Source organism: Artemia franciscana, unplaced genomic scaffold (assembly GCF_032884065.1).
Source record: "Artemia franciscana unplaced genomic scaffold, ASM3288406v1 Scaffold_2382, whole genome shotgun sequence".
Taxonomy (NCBI): domain Eukaryota; kingdom Metazoa; phylum Arthropoda; class Branchiopoda; order Anostraca; family Artemiidae; genus Artemia; species Artemia franciscana.
Genome location: NW_027063278.1, coordinates 4006 through 20905, shown reverse-complemented (window position 1 = coordinate 20905; position 16900 = coordinate 4006). Strand labels below are relative to the sequence as shown.

Below are 16900 nucleotides of genomic sequence, written 5' to 3'. Positions count from 1 at the left end.
AAGCCTGTTTTCACGTTGCTCTTGTGATTCCTCGACACGCCTTCTTTTTTTAACTTTCTCTTTTAGCAGCAAGTCTGGTTTCGCGTTGCTCTGGTAGTTCCTCGACACGCCTTCGTTGACGTAAATTGCACATTCCTAATCTAGCATTATCTCTTGAAGCCGCAAGTCTGTTTTCACGTTGATCTTGTGATTCCTCGACACGCCTTTTTTTTACTTTCTCTTTCAGCAGCAAGTCTGGTTTCGCGTTGTTCTGGTAGTTCCTCGACACGCCTTCATTGACGTAACTTGCACATTCCTAACGTGGCCCTTTCTCTTTGAACCGCAAGCCTGGTTTTGCTTTTTGGTAACATTCTATAACATTGACAGTTGGAGAAATCTCCACGTGTCAAGCTTGCTAAGGCTCAACAATTTATAATAAACCTCAAGATTTTAAGTATCTATTTTAAGGTTTTCAAATTACATTAATCTATTGTCAAAATATTTCGAAATATTTATGCAACCCCACACCCCAACACCTAGTTGGTGGGGCGCTTCGCGCCCCCCCAAGCCCCCCCGTGCGCGCGTAAGTCGTTACGCGCCATATTAGTTACGCGCCATTGTAGTTGTGTCCCTGTGTCCCACCTGTGAATAGAGATAGATATAAATATATGTTTTTAACTACGTAAAACATGCGAATATACAACATTCTTCGCTGTCCCATTGTCTTTGCATATAAATAGATTGTCAGGTTTACTGACTCTTGAACATGCAACATATAATTGTCCATGGGAAAAACAATCCGAATTCAGATCTATGCCTCATTATTCTAATGATGTGTCCCTGTGTCCCGGTCGTCATTTATATTCCCTGTGTCCCGGTGTCCCAGTTTGTAATTTCTCTTTGAGTGTCCCGGTCGTCATTTGTATCCCGGTCTGTAATTTCTATTCGAAAAATCCCTGTGTCCCGGTCGTCATTTATATATCCCGCCTGTGCCCCCGGCGTCCCCGTTGTAGTGGTGTCCCTGTGTCCCGGTCGTCATTTATATTCCCTGTGTCCCGGTCGTGATTTGTGTCCGGGTGTCCCAGTCTGTAGTTTCTCTTTGAGGTTCCCGGTCGTCACTTATATTCCCTCTGTCTCGGTCGTCATTTGTGTCCCGGTCTGTAATTTCTCTTTGAGTGTTTTTTCTTTTTAGTTTTTTTTAGTTTTTTACCTTTTTTCTTTTTTCAGTTTTCTTTTTCTTCTTTATTTTTCAGCGTCACTATGAAGTACATATCAATGAACCTTTGTTTTTTTTAACTTAAATCTGGTAGGCATTGATGACCTTATCCAAGTCGAAATCCCAAACCCAATCATCATCGCTATCATTTTCAGTTTTGATATGTTTTGACTCTCGCTGTCCAGGTGGATTTTCATCTAACTGCGCGGTTTTGCGTTCTTTAGCCGCAAGCCTGTTTTCTTGCTGTTCTTGTGATTCCCCGGCACGCTTTCTTTTCTTACTTTCTCTATCAGCTGCAAGCCTGTTTTCTTGCTGTTCTTGTGATTCCTCGGAACGGTTTCTTTTCTTACTTTCTCTATCAGTAGCAAGTTTTTTGGCATAAACTCTTTGAGCAGCTTCCTCGGCTGTTGCCATTGTAGGTTCTTCAGTCATTTTACAATTAAACATTTTTCCGTGAACAAATGTCTTAAATACCGTTAATGACGTCACCGTCATAGCAAAAATGACGACAACTAACTCCACGACGTCAGTCGACACAGAAACATGACGTCACCTGACAGACAGACACACAGACAGACAACTTATTTTTATATATATAAGATATAGAATAGATGAAAAAAGCTGAAAAACTAAAAGAAAATAAAAAACTAAGCCAAAAAATTAAAAAAAGAAAAAACTAAATGAAGAAAAAATAATAAGAACAAGAGCTAAGAGCTCATATGGCACTTGTGACGAGGCGAGAAGAGCTAAGAGCGAAGAAATCATATGGTATGAGCTCTAATAAAATTCTATGAATCAATAGATTGATTTAAAAAGGAAAATAAGAGGCTTAATGCCGATCAGGATTTAAAATAAGAGCTCTGAGTCACGATTTCCTTCTAAATATCAAAATTCATTAAGATCCGATCACCCTCTCGTAAGTTATAAATACCTAATTTTTTCTAATTTTTCTCTCCCTTTAGCCCCCCAGATGGTAGAATCTGGGAAAACGACTTTATCAAGTCAAACTGTGCAGCTCCCTGACACGCCAATCAATTTTCATCGTCCTACCACGTCCAGAAGCACCAAACTCGCCAAATCAATGAACCCCTCCCCCCAACTCTCCCAAGGAGAGTGAATCCAGTACGATTCTGCCAATCACGTATCAAGGACATTTGTTTATTCTATCCACCAATCTTCATCCCGATCGCTGCACTCCAAGTGTTTTTCCAAGAAAAAAAAATATCTTAGATATGAATTTATTCTAAAAATCAAATTTCATTAAGATCCGATCATCTATTCGTAAGATAAAAATACCCCAATTTTCACGTTTTCCAAGAATTCCAGTTTCCCCCTCCAACCCCAATTTTCACGTTTCCCAAGAATTCCAGTTTCCCCCTCCAACTCCCCGTCAAAGGATCTGGTCGGAATTTATAATAAGAACTTTAAAGCACAAGATCCTTCTAAATATCAAATTTCATTAAGATCTGGTCACCCTTTCGTAAGTCACAAATACCTTAATTTTCAAAATTACCCCCCCCCCCCCCTCCAATTCCACCAAAGAGAGCAGATCCGGTCCGGTCATGTCAGTCACGTATCTTAGACAGGTTTTTATTCTTCCCATCCAGTTTCATCCTGGTCTCACCGCTTTAAGTATCTTCTAAGATTTCCGGTCCCCCTCCCAACTGCCCCCCCCCCCAATTACGCTTGATCCGGTTGATATTTAAAATAAGAGGTCTTTCGGATCATGAAGATCTGATCACTCCTTCGTTAGTTAAAAATACGTCATTTTTTCTTATTTTTCAGAATTAACCCCCCCCCCCCAATAGATCGGATCCGTTCCAATTATGTAAATCACGTATGTAAGACATCTTCTAATTTTTCCCACCAAGTTTCATCCACATCCCTCCAATCTAAGCGTTTTCCATGATTTTAGGTTCCCCACCCCAAACTTCCCCCAACGTCACCAGATCCAGTCAGGATTTAAAATAAGAGCTTTGAGACACAATATCCTTCTAAATATCAAATTTCATTGAGATCCGATAACCCGTTCGTAAGTTAAAAATACCTCATTTTTTCTAATTTTTCAGAATTGACCCCTCCCCCAACTACCCCAAAGAGAACGGATCCGTTTCGGCTATGTCAATCATGTATCCAAGACTCGTGATTATTTTTTCCACCAAGTTTCATCCCGATCCCTACACTCTAAGTGTTTTCCAAGATTTTAGATTTCTCCCCCTCTAACTCCCCCCCAATGTCACCAGATCTGGTCGGGTTTAAGATAAGAGCTCTGAGACACAATATCATTCCAAACATCAAATTTCATTAAGATCCCATCACCCATTCATAAGTTAAAAATACTTCATTTTTTCTATTTTTTCCGAATCAACCGGCCCCCCACTCCCCCCAGATGGTCAAATTGGGAAAACAACTATTTCTAATTTAAGCAAGTCCCGTCCCTGATACGCCTGCCAAATTTCATCGTCCTAGCTTACCTGGAAGTGCCTAAAGTAGCAAAACCGGGACCGACAGACCGACAGACAGACAGGCTGACAGAATTGGCGATTGCTATATGTCACTTGGTTAATACCAAGTGCCATAAAAAAACTAAGAAAAAATATAAAAAAAGGTAAAAAACTAAAAAAGAAAAAACTTAAAAACAGAAAAAACTAAAAAAAGAAAAACAGAAAAACTAAAAAAAGATAACTAAAAAATTTAGAAACTAATAAAAAATAAAAAGAAAAAAAACCAAAAAAACTGAAAAAGCTAAAAAAGAAAAAAGTATAATGAAGAAAGACTAAAAAAGAAAAAGAACTAAAAAAGAAAAAAAAAGAATAAAAGAAAAAGCCAAAAAAGAAAAAAAAAGAAAAAATAAGAAACTAAAAAAAGAAAAACAAAAGGAAAAAACTGAAAACTAAAAAAACAAGAAAGGAGAAAAAACTAAAAAGCTAAAAAGAAAAAAACCATAAAAACTAAAAAACTAAAAAAAGTAAAAAACTAAAAAAGTATACAAATTAAAAAAAGAAGAAAATAAAAAAATTAAAAATAAAAACTGAAAAACATCAAAAATCTATAAAAACAAAAAAAAACAAAAAAAGAAAAACTAAAAAAGACTAAAAAATCAAAACACTAAAAAGAAGAAAATTAAAAAAAAAGAAAAACTAAAAAGAAAAAAAACTAAAAAAGAAAAAACTAAAAAACTAAAAAATAAAAAAAATGGATAAAAAAAGACAAAAACTAAAGAAAAAGAAAGAAAAAAAAGAAAAAACTAAAAAAGACAAAATAAAAAATAAAAAAACTAAAAAAGAAAAAAAACAAAAAAAAACTAAAAAAAGAAAAACTAAACAAAGAATAAAACTGAAAAAAGGAAAAAATAAAAAGGAAAAAAAGGAAAAGCTAAGCACAATGGCAATCATTTAAAAAAAAAAACTAAAAAAGAGGTTTCAGTTCTTTTTCATTTTCTTTGCCACTCAATCTTAATCAAGTATTCAATAATACTTTTTTTTTAATAACAAGAATTCAAAAAAATTGAGGCTCTTCCAATTTTATTAACTTGTTGAAAATGTAAAAGCTGGTAATTAAAACTGGTACAAATGTTTCAATATATTTTGACAATGGATTAAAGTAATTCGAAAACCTTAAAACAGAAACCCGAAAGTTTTCCTTCAATAAATTGTTACTTCAACAAAATATCTTAATTCCTCCGCATAGATTATGTATCTTCTCAAGCATTCTGGTATATTTAACCCATTGATGATGTCACTTATTTTTGTAATATCTATGTTTTTCCAAATTACATCCTGGCATAATGATTTAAGTGAGTCATCAGACTTTTCAGAAGCAAGTTTACACATTTTACGTAGCCATGGTTCTAATTTTTTTAAAACATGTTTTGAAGCAACAGCTTGCTTGAATATTTTCTTATATTTATCTTTGACATTTCTTTTCAATTTAGCATTATAAACTGGCATATTTTTCAAAATATACTCAGTTATGAATAAATAGTTTTGAAGATGATTTCTGGATAAAAGGCTGTATTCCAAAGCAATCATCAATGGTGTCTCATCTTTTGAGGTCAGACAATTCATGTCGGCTCCCTTTGAAATTAGTAGTTTAAATATGTCCAAATTGCCTTGCCTAGCAGCAACATGTAAAATCTTTTCCCTGTATTTCAATGACAATTTTCCCTGACAATCCATATATATAAAATCCATATCCATTGAATCTCCATATGGAGATTCAAACTCTGCATTTGGGTTGGCTCCATTCTCTAATAGATATTTAGTCACATCAAATTTCTCCTTAACTGTTGAGTAATATAATGGTGTTCTATTCCACATATCTAAGGCATCTATGGTGGTACCTTTGGTAACTAGTAGTTGACAAATTTTTAAGCTGGCAAACTCTGCAGCAGAATGTAAGAGTGTTTTATGATTAAATTTGTTTAGATTTGTGTTGGCTCCATTCTCTAATAGATACGTAGTCACATCTAAACTATTTGAAACAACACCATAATATAAGGCTGTTTCATTTCTCTCATTTAAGGCATCTATACAGGCACCCTTGGCAACTAGTAGTCGACAAATGTTCAAACAGCCCACGAGAGCAGCTTTCTGTAAGATTGTTTCACCGCATTTTGCATTTGGATTTGCTCCATTCTCTAATAGATACCTAGTCACATCTAATTCATGCGAAATTACAGCGTAGTATATTGCTGTTGTTCCCTCTGAATTTAAGGCATTTACACTAACACCCCTGGAAATCAGCCGTTGACACATATCTAAATTACCGTTCGCTGCGGCATTGTGTAAGACTTTCTTTCTTTTTTCTTTCCATTCTTGAAACAGTTCGACACAAATATTGGTCATTTCTGTAATGATAACAAATCCTGTGTTTAACAAACTTGTTCCAGTTCCATCCCATTGTTCGAAGTAATCACTAATAGCTATTAAGCAACAACTACTAGCTACTATACTGCAACAAAATATGTGGTCCAAATACTGAACGAAGTCCATAATTTTAATCAGTGTAGTACTAAAAAGATTTTTTTCTATTTCTATTTTAATTTGTTTTGCTTCGTTTTTGTGGGTGTTTTTTTTTTTTACTTTTTTTTTTTCATAGCATTTTTTGCATTTTTCTACAGCATTTTCTTTTTCTGTTTCATTTTTGTAAAATTCGCTTGAGATCATTATAACTTTTCTTGTGCAATAATTTTCAAGTAAAATATCTTTATTATGTTTATTTAGCCTGATACAAATTAAAACTTCTTTTAAATTGTTGATGTATTTCTTTAGTTTCAATTAAAAATTTGAAACTGGTGATGAGACACAATAGATATTTTTGCAGTTTATTTGATAGCTAAGTATACCTATTTCAATTTAAAGAACAGAATTATGCTCATACATTATAATTATTTTCCATTTCCTATAATAATCACTTTTTATCAAAGTTACTGTTTAAAGTAAAGAAACGTATTATATGGGCTAGAGATCACTCCTTACTATTAATTGAAATAAAAAACATTTAAAAGTCAAAAGTTTTTCTAACTGAATGTAAGGAGCAACTTAAAACCTGAAACGAACAGAAATTACTCCGTATATAAAAGGGGCTATTCCCTTCAACCCACTCTGTACGGTGAAGTTTGACCCTTTCTCTCAACTCTCTTTTTTTAAACAGTAAAAAACTATAGCTTAAAGAGCGGGGTGTTGAGGAGGGAAAAGCCCCTTTCATACACAGAGTAATTTCTGTTCATTTTATGTTTTAAAGTCACTTCTTACTTTCAGTAAAAAAAACTTGTTTTCTTTTTAATTTCTGAACGTTTTTGAATTAATGCATGTTTTGAGTTTTGCTATTGCATATTTGGAAATTTGCATATTAATTAATTTTTTTGGCTAAATGGCTTTAACATTATTTTGATCGGACAATTTTTAGAAAAAAGGAGCAGGGGAAGGAGGCCTACTTACCCTCCAATTTTTTGGTAACTTAAAAGTGCAACTAGAACTTTTAATTTTTACGAACGTTTTTATAAGTAAAATATATGTAACTTCCGAATTAACTTTCGTAACGAACTTCTATATTCGTATGTTTTTACTACGTATATGAGGGAGTTCGCCCCCTCGTCAATGCCTCGCTCTTTAGACTAAAGCTTAAATTTTGTCCTAATTCCTTATGAATGACCCCCTGAATCACAATTGCCGTAGAATAAATCCTTGAAATTATTAAAAATGCTTTAGCGTAAAGAGCGACGCATTATGAGGAGGTGAAGACCTCACATGCGAAATAATTTTGTTTCGTTTTTAATGCTGCTGCTTACTTTCAGGTTAAAAAATAAACTTTTTCACGTTTTTTTTGTAAATACTAGAAAATCCTGCGCCCCTTCACGGAAATTCTCTTCCCCCATGATAAATTTCTCCATGGAAAGTTCCCCTCAAATAATCCCCTCTCCTCATCCCCTACTCCCAACGAAAAACTAGTAGTTGTAACTAGTAGTTGACTGTCCCCATCGTCATTTATATATCCCATCTGTGCCCCCCGGCGTCCCCGTTGTAGTTGTGTCCCTGTGTCCCAGTTGTCATTTATAGTCGACAAACATGACGTCAATCGACACACAAACATGACGTCAGTCGACACACACGTCCCAGTCGTCATTTGTATCCCAGGGTCCCAGTCTAATTTCTCTTTGAGTGTCCCGGTCGTCATTTATATTCCCTGTTTCCCGGTCTGTATATACATTCGTTTTTGAATTGGTCCATTGTCTGTGCATTTGAGTCCCATTCTGTGTGCATATAAATGGATTATCAGGTTTACCTACTCTTGAACTTGCAACATATAATTGTCCATGGGAAAACAATCCGTATTCAGATCTATACTTCATTATTCTAATGATTGTCCTTGAGCTTTGTTGATGGTGATTGCTAATCGAACATTCCCTGCGTCCCCGTCGTCATTTATATATTACCCTGTGCCCCCTGGCGTCCTCGTTTGCGTCCAGTCATTTGTGACCCGGTTCTCGATGGGAAAAACAATCTGCATTCAGATCTATACCTCATTATTTTAATGCCCTTGAGCTTTGTTAATGGTGATTGCTAATCAAACATTCCCTGTGTCCAGGTTGTCATTTATATATCCTGTAGTTTCAGCATTGTAGCATTTATATACGTCTGTAGTTTCATCAGTCGACAACCATGACGTGAGTCGACAAACAATTTCATGACGGAAAAATGCTTAATCCTTATAATGACATCAGTCATTATGTTGGGGTAACTTCGTGCCACCCCTATACTTAGTTGGTGGGAGCACTTCGTGCCCCCAAGCCCCCCCCCGCGTGTGTAAGTTGCCATATTAGTTACGCGCACCAGTGAAGTTGTGTCCCTGTGTCCCACCTGTGAATATAGATATATATCTATCTATATAAAAATAAGTTGTCTGTCTGTGGATCTGTGGATCAGGTGACGTCATGTTTCTGTGTCGGCTGACGTCATGAAATTAGTTGTCGTCATTTTTGCTATGACGGTGACGTCATTAACGGTATTTGAGACATTTGTTCACGGAAAAATGTTTAATTGTAAAATGACTGAAGAACCTACAATGGCAACAGCTGAGGAAGCTGCTCAAAGAGTTTATGCCAAAAAACTTGCTGCTGATAGAGAAAGTAAGAAAAGAAAGCGTTCCGAGGAATCACAAGAACAGCAAGAAAACAGGCTTGCAGCTGATAGAGAAAGTAAGAAAAGAAAGCGTGCCGGGGAATCACAAGAACAGCAAGAAAACAGGCTTGCGGCTAAAGAATGCAAAACCGCGCAGTTAGATGAAAATCCACCTGGACAGCGAGAGTCAAAACATATCAAAACTGAAAATGATAGCGATGATGATTGGGTTTGGGATTTTGACTTGGATAAGGTCATCAATGCCTACCAGATTTACGTTAAAAAAACAAAGGTTCGTCGATATGTACTTCATAGTGACGCTGAAAAATAAAGAAGAAAAAGAAAACTGAAAAAAGAAAAAAGGTAAAAAACTAAAAAAAAACTAAAAAGAAAAAACACTCAAAGAGAAATTACAGACCGGGACACAAATGACGACCGAGACAGAGGGAATATAAGTGACGACCGGGAACAAACATATAATGGTCCATGGGAAAACAATCTGTATTCAGATCTATACCTCATGATTCTAATGATTGCCCTTGAGCTTTGTTGATGGTTATTGCTAATCGACCATTCCATGTCCCGGTGTCCCGGTCGTCATTTACATCCCCCTGTTTCCCCCGGTGTCCCCGTTGTAGTTGTGTCCCGGTCGTCATTTATATTCCCTGTGTCCCGGTCGTCATTTGTATCCCGGTGTCCCGGTCTGTATATACATTCGTTTTTTAGTTTTGTTTTTCTCCTTTATTTTTTTCCTTTTTTTTCTTTTTTAGCTTATTTAGATTTTTAGATTTTTTAGTTTTTTTATTAGTTTTTAGTTTTTTTTTTTCTTTTTAGTTTTTTTGTCCCGGTCGTCATTTATATCCCCCTGTTTCCCCCGGTGTCCCCGTTGTAGTTGTGTCCCTGTGTCCCGGTTTTTAGTTCTTTTAGTTTTTACCTTTTTTAGTTTTTTTTAGTTTTTTAGATGAAAATTTTTTTTAGTTTTTTCCTTTTTTTCTTTTTAGTTTTTTATTGGTTTTTACCTTTATGTTAGCTTATTTTTCAGTTTTTTCCTTTTTTTTAGTTTTTTTTTATTTTTTTTTTTAGTTTTTTACCTTTTTTTAGTTTTTTTAGTTTTTTCAGTTTTTTTTAGTTTTTTAGCTTTTTTATTTTTTTTATTAGTTTTTAGTTTTTTTGTAGTTTTTGCCTTTTTTAGTTTTTTCAGTTTTTTTTTAGTTTTTTATTGGTTTTTACCTTTTTTTTAGCTTATTTTTCAGTTTTTTCCTTTTGTTTAGTTGTTTTTAGTTTTTAGTTTTTTTAGTTTTTTACCTTTTTTTTAGTTTTTTTAGTTTTTTAGCTTTTTTATTTTTTTTTATTAGTTTTTAGTTTTTTTTGCAGTTTTTGCCTTTTTTTTAGTTTTTTTAGTTTTTTAGCTTTTTTATTAGTTTTTAGTTTTTTTTGTAGTTTTTGCCTTTTTTTAGTTTTTTTAGTTTTTTAGCTTTTTTATTTTTTTTATTAGTTTTTAGTTTTTTTTGTAGTTTTTGCCTTTTTTTAGTTTTTTCAGTTTTGACGTCACCTGATCCAGTTTTTTCAGGTGACGTCACCTGATCCACGATCCACAGACAACTTATTTTTATATATATAGATAGTTTTTTTTTTTACTTATGTCCTGGTCGTCATTTATACTCCCTGTGTCCCTGTGCTTTGTTGATTGCTAATCGAACATTCCTTTTGTCCTGGTCGCTTTCTCTTTGAGTGTCGTCATTTATTAGTTTTTTCCTTTTTTTTTTTAGTTTTTTATTGGTTTTTACCTTTATTTTAGCTTATTTTTCAGTTTTTTCCTTTTTTTTAGTTTTTTTTTATTTTTTATTTTTTTTAGTTTTTTACCTTTTTTTAGTTTTTTTTTAGTTTTTTTATTTTTTTAGCTTTTTTACTTTTTTTATTAGTTTTTAGTTTTTTTTTGTAGTTTTTGCCTTTTTTTAGTTTTTTCAGTTTTTTTTTTAGTTTTTTATTGGTTTTTACCTTTATAGTTTTTTTAGTTTTTTAGCTTTTTTATTTTTTTTATTAGTTTTTAGTTTTTTTTTGTAGTTTTTGCCTTTTTTTAGTTTTTTCAGTTTTGACGTCACCTGATCCAGTTTTTTCAGGTGACGTCACCTGACACATCCATCCACACATCCACAGACAGACAGACAACTTATTTTTATATATATAGAAGATATATATATATATATATATATATATATATATATATATATATATATATATATATATATATATATATATATATATATATATATATGTTTTTAACTACGTAAAACTTGCGAATATACAACATTCTTTGCTGTCCCATTGTCTGTGCATATAAATAGATTGTCAGGTTTACCGACTCTTGAACATGCAACATATAATGGTCCATGGGAAAACAATCCGTATTCAGATCTATACCTCATGATTCTAATGATTGCCCTTGAGCTTTGTTGATGGTGATTGCTAATCGACCATTCCCTGAGTCGCCATCGTCATTTATATATCCCCCTGTGCACCCCGGCGTCCCCTCTGTAGTTATGTCCCTGTGTCCCGGTCGTCGTCATTTATACTCCCTGTGTCCCGGTGCTTTGTTGATTGCTAATCGAACATTCCTTTTGTCCCGGTCGCTTTCTCTTTGAGTGTCATCATTTATTTAGATTGTCAGGTTTACCGACTCTTGAACATGCAACATATAATTGTCCATGGGAAAAACAATCCATATTCAGATCTATACCTCATGATTCTAATGATTGCCCTTGAGCTTTGTTGATGGTGATTGCTAATTGAACATTCCCTGTGTCCCGGTCGTCATTTATATTCCCAGTATCCCGGTCGTCATTTGTGTCCCAGTGTTCCCCTTTTAGTTTTTTTTTATTGGTTTTGACCTTTTTTTAGGTTTTTTAGTTTTTTTCTTTTTAGTTTTTTTTTGAAGTTTTTATCTTTTTAGTTTTTTTATTTTTATTTAATTTTTTTTAGTTTTCTTTTTCTCCTTTATTTTTCAGTTTTTTCCTTTTTTTAGTTTTTTTTTCTTTTTTAGTTCTTTTAGTTTTTACCTTTTTTAGTTTTTTTAGTTTTTTAGATGAAATTTTTTTTTAGTTTTTTTCCTTTTTTTCTTTTTAGTTTTTTATTGGTTTTTACCTTTTTTTTTAGCTTTTTTAGTTTTTTTTCGTTTTTCTTTTTACTTTTTTTTTAGTTTTTATCTTTTTTATTTTTTTTATTTTTATTCTTAATTTTATTAGTTTTCTTTTTCTCTTCTATTTTTCAGTTTTTTCCTTTTTTTTAAGTTTTTTTTAGTTTTTAGTTTTTTTAGTTTTTTTAGTTTTTTAGCTTTTTTATTTTTTTTATTAGTTTTTTTTGTAGTTTTTGCCTTTTTTTAGTTTTTTCAGTTTTTTTTTAGTTTTTAGTTTTTTACCTTTTTTAGCCTAACCAGGATTTGAACCTGGGACCTTCATTCTCCGTTCTGACACCCTCTCTCACCGAGTGACTACTCCAGCATGTTCATTTTGGTGTTTTAAATGGTATATTATTAACCAAATTAATGTGTTTTACAATATACTAAGCATCGTCAAAGCAAAAATGACGACAACTAATTTCATGACGTCAGCCGACACAGAAACATGACGTCACCTGATCCACAGACAGACAGACAACTTATTTTTATATATATACTAGCTGTTGGGGTGGCGCTTCGCGCCACCCCAACACCTAGTTGGTGGGGGCGCTTCGCGCCCCCCCCAAGCCCCCCCGCGCGCGTAAGTCGTTACGCGCCATAATAGTTACGCGCCATTGTAGTTGTGTCCCTATGTCCCACCTGTGAATATAGATAGATATATATATATATATGGTTTTAACTACGTAAAACTTGCGAATATACAACATTCTTTGCTGTCCCATTGTCTTTGCATATAAATAGATTGTCAGGTTATCCCCCTGTTTCCCCCGGTGTCCCCGTTGTAGTTGTGTCCCTGTGTCCCGGTCGTCATTTATATTCCCTGTGTCCCGGGTCCCGGTCATCATTTGTATCCCGGTGTCCCGGTCTGTATATACATTCGTTTTTTAGTTTTGTTTTTCTCCTTTATTTTTTTCCTTTTTTTTTCTTTTTTAGCTTATTTAGATTTTTAGATTTTTTAGTTTTTTTTATTAGTTTTTAGTTTTTATTTCTTTTTAGTTTTTTTGTCCCGGTCGTCATTTATATCCCCCTGTTTCCCCCGGTGTCCCCGTTGTAGTTGTGTCCCTGTGTCCCGGTCGTTATTTATATTCCCTGTGTCCCGGTCGTCATTTGTATCCCGGTGTACCGGTCTGTATATACATTCGTTTTTTAGTTTTGTTTTTCTCCTTTATTTTTTTCCTTTTTTTTTCTTTTTTAGTTTATTTAGATTTTTAGATTTTTTAGTTTTTTTATTAGTTTTTAGTTTTTTTTTCTTTTTAGTTTTTTTGTAGTTTTTACCTTCTTTTTAGTTTTGTTAATTTTTTTTTTTACTTGTGTCCTGGTCGTCATTTATACTCCCTGTGTCCCGGTGCTTTGTTGATTGCTAATCGAACATTCCTTTTGTCCTGGTCGCTTTCTCTTTGAGTGTCGTCATTTATTTTTTTCTTTTTTAGTTCTTTTAGTTTTTACCTTTTTTAGTTTTTTTTTAGTTTTTAGTTTTTTACCTTTTTTTAGTTTTTTTAGTTTTTTAGCTTTTTTATTTTTTTTATTAGTTTTTAGTTTTTTTGTAGTTTTTGCCTTTTTTTTTAGTTTTTTGTCCTGGTCGCTTTCTCTTTGAGTGTCGTCATTTATTAGTTTTTTCCTTTTTTTTTTTAGTTTTTTATTGGTTTTTACCTTTATTTTAGCTTATTTTTCAGTTTTTTCCTTTTTTTTAGTTTTTTTTTATTTTTTATTTTTTTTAGTTTTTTACCTTTTTTTAGTTTTTTTAGTTTTTTTAGTTTTTTAGCTTTTTTACTGTTTTTATTAGTTTTTAGTTTTTTTTTGTAGTTTTTGCCTTTTTTTAGTTTTTTCAGTTTTTTTTTTAGTTTTTTATTGGTTTTTACCTTTATAGTTTTTTTAGTTTTTTAGCTTTTTTATTTTTTTTATTAGTTTTTAGTTTTTTTTGTAGTTTTTGCCTTTTTTTAGTTTTTTCAGTTTTGACGTCACCTAATCCAGTTTTTTCAGGTGACGTCACCTGACACATCCATCCACACATCCATCCACACATCCACAGACAGACAACTTATTTTTATATATATAGATAGATATATATATATATATATATGTTTTTAACTACGTAAAACTTGCGAATATACAACATTCTTTGCTGTCCCATTGTCTGTGCATATAAATAGATTGTCAGGTTTACCGACTCTTGAACATGCAACATATAATGGTCCATGGGAAAACAATCCGTATTCAGATCTATACCTCATGATTCTAATGATTGCCCTTGAGCTTTGTTGATGGTGATTGCTAATCGACCATTCCCTGAGTCGCCATCGTCATTTATATATCCCCCTGTGCACCCCGGCGTCCCCTTTGTAGTTATGTCCCTGTGTCCCGGTCGTCGTCATTTATACTCCCTGTGTCCCGGTGCTTTGTTGATTGCTAATCGAACATTCCTTTTGTCCCGGTCGCTTTCTCTTTGAGTGTCGTCATTTATTTAGATTGTCAGGTTTACCGACTCTTGAACATGCAACATATAATTGTACATGGGAAAAACAATCCATATTCAGATCTATACCTCATGATTCTAATGATTGCCCTTGAGCTTTGTTGATGGTGATTGCTAATTGAACATTCCCTGTGTCCCGGTCGTCATTTATATTCCCAGTATCCCGGTCGTCATTTGTGTCCCAGTGTTCCCCTTTTAGTTTTTTTTTTATTGGTTTTGACCTTTTTTTAGGTTTTTTAGTTTTTTTCTTTTTTCTTTTTAGTTTTTGTTGATGTTTTTATCTTTTTAGTTTTTTTATTTTTATTTATATTTTTTTAGTTTTCTTTTTCTCCTTTATTTTTCAGTTTTTTTCCTTTTTTTAGTTTTTTTTTTCTTTTTTAGTTCTTTTAGTTTTTACCTTTTTTAGTTTTTTTTAGTTTTTTAGATGAAAATTTTTTTTAGTTTTTTTCCTTTTTTTCTTTTTTGTTTTTTATTGGTTTTTACCTTTTTTTTAGCTTTTTTAGTTTTTTTTCGTTTTTTCTTTTTACTTTTTTTTTAGTTTTTATCTTTTTTATTTTTTTTTATTTTTATTCTTAATTTTATTAGTTTTCTTTTTCTCTTCTATTTTTCAGTTTTTTCCTTTTTTTAAGTTTTTTTTTTAGTTTTTAGTTTTTTTAGTTTTTTAGCTTTTTTATTAGTTTTTAGTTTTTTTTGTAGTTTTTGCCTTTTTTTAGTTTTTTTTAGTTTTTTTTTTAGTTTTTAGTTTTTTACCTTTTTTAGCCTAACCAGGATTTGAACCTGGGACCTTCATTCTCCGTTCTGACACCCTCTCTCACCGAGTGACTACTCCAGCATGTTCATTTTGGTGTTTTAAATGGTATATTATTAACCAAATTAATGTGTTTTACAATATACTAAGCATCGTCAAAGCAAAAATGACGACAACTAACTTCATGACGTCAGCCGACACAGAAACATGACGTCACCTGATCCACAGATCCACAGACAGACAACTTATTTTTATATATATAGATATATATATATATATATATATATATATATATATATATATATATATATATATATATATATATATATATATATATATATATATATATATATATATATATATATAAATAAATTGTCTGTGTGTGTGTCGAGTGACGTCATGTTTGTGTGTCGACTGACGTCATGTTTATCGACTGACGTCATCATAAGGATTGAGCTGTATGCGTCATGAAGTTGTTTGTCGACTGACGTCATGTTTGTCAACTGATGAAATTACATACCGGGAACCCGGGACACAAATAACGACCGGGACACAGGGAATATAAATGACGACCGGGAACCTCAAAGAGAAATTACAGACTGAGACACCTGGACTCAAATCACGACCGGGGCAGAGGGAATATAAATGACGACCGGGACAAAGTGACACAACTACAGCGGGGACGCCGCGGGCACAGGCGGGATAATGACGACCAGGACACAGGGATTGTTCGAATAGAAATTACAGACCGGGACACCGGGACACAAATGACGACTGGGACACCGGGACACAGGGAATATAAATGACGATTGGGACACAGGGACACATCATTAGGATAATGAGGAATGGAAGTGAATTCCTAATAGTAGCTTATTTGGCGTATTCAATGCTTAGTAGCAAGTTATATGCTTATTTTAATGAATCACGCACACTGTCAGAGAAGCTTCAAAACCGGTCATTCCCCCCCCCCCCCCTCTTTACGGCTTCCTTTTTTGTTGATAATATACTTATTTGTGGAATCATTGCGAGAATGTTCCTATTGATTTAATCAAAATAATTATGATTTAATAAGAAATAGTAAGAAATTTAAATGAGGTCATACTAATACTAAGAATTAGCTAGTGCGAATCTGTGCCGATTAGATTTTTCAGTCTTCTCATTTACACAAAAGTTCTATCGAAAATAATGGTTCACTCAAATTAGCGCTAAACAAGCCATGGTATAAGTTAAATCTAACTTTGGATGGGCTCTAATCAAGCCATCTTGCATTTTTTGCCTTTTAAAATGCATTCTGTCCTCAAAGCAAATACGCAAAGAAGTCACTTAGTCTAATTTAGTGTCCGTAATATTCTAAGATTTTTGCGCAAATATTTTAATAACCTCGGTAAAGAGCTATAAGCGCGAGACTTCTGTGTTCACCAGCACTGCATTTTTCTGTAGGGTAAATTAAGAACTGGACAATCTTCTTTCAGACTACTTCGGCTCCCAAGTAAGAGAAGACATTTAACGCCATCTCTAAATAAATTACTGGTACTACCTCAGTAGGTTATAGTCAAATAATCAGTGGGTGTTATTCGGAAATCCACATTATTACGGGAATCTCAAGAACAAAGAGCAACTACAACAGCAATAGTGGGTCGCATGGGTCAATATTAACGAGCTTACTGAGTCTTCGTTTTACAAATTT

General features: G+C 33.3%; 1 long non-coding RNA gene across 1 annotated transcript in view; it reads right to left on the bottom strand.

Annotated features, from left to right (window-relative positions):
- Positions 1–15452, bottom strand: part of LOC136042892 (uncharacterized) — a 31150-nt gene extending 15698 nt beyond the window's left edge. The window contains exon 1 of the long non-coding RNA XR_010621479.1: positions 13719–15452. This is a non-coding gene — a long non-coding RNA (uncharacterized LOC136042892). The remainder of the gene's footprint in view (positions 1–13718) is intronic.
- Positions 15453–16900: the final 1448 nt, after the last annotated feature.